Genomic DNA, 432 nt, shown 5'->3' on the forward strand with positions numbered 1-432 from the left:
GGGAGAAACGAGGGGGAAAGGGGAGAAACGAGGGGGAAAGGGGAGAAACGAGGGGGAAAGGGGCAGGAAAAAGAGCAAACAAGGAGAAAAGAAGACAAGGGAGAAAAGGGGGAAAGCAAGGGGGGTAAAGGAGGAAAACACAAGGAAGCAGCGGAAAACAGGTGAAAACAAGGGTAAAAGGGAAAACAAGGGGTAAACTGTGGAAAGCGGGCGGGAAAGGAGAAAACAAAGGGGAAAAACGAGGCAAACAAGGGCAGAAAAAGGAGGAAGGACGGGGGAACAAGGGGAACTGAGGGCTGGCAGTGCCCGCAGCTGGCAGCGGGAGAGTGCCTGGGGATGGCAGGGGCAGGAGCGGAGCCCGAGCCCGCCCCACGCGTGGGGACGGTGCGGGAAGGGGGCAAGGGAAGGGAAGGGAAGGGAAGGGAAGGGAAG

At 58.3% G+C, this 432-nt stretch overlaps 1 protein-coding gene across 1 annotated transcript in view; it reads right to left on the reverse strand.

The window, feature by feature from the left end:
• Positions 1 to 432, reverse strand: part of ALDH4A1 (aldehyde dehydrogenase 4 family member A1) — a 13,260-nt gene that overhangs the window by 11,593 nt on the left and 1,235 nt on the right. The window lies entirely within an intron of this gene.

This window comes from Geospiza fortis, unplaced genomic scaffold (assembly GCF_000277835.1).
Source record: "Geospiza fortis unplaced genomic scaffold, GeoFor_1.0 scaffold1001, whole genome shotgun sequence".
Classification (NCBI taxonomy): domain Eukaryota; kingdom Metazoa; phylum Chordata; class Aves; order Passeriformes; family Thraupidae; genus Geospiza; species Geospiza fortis.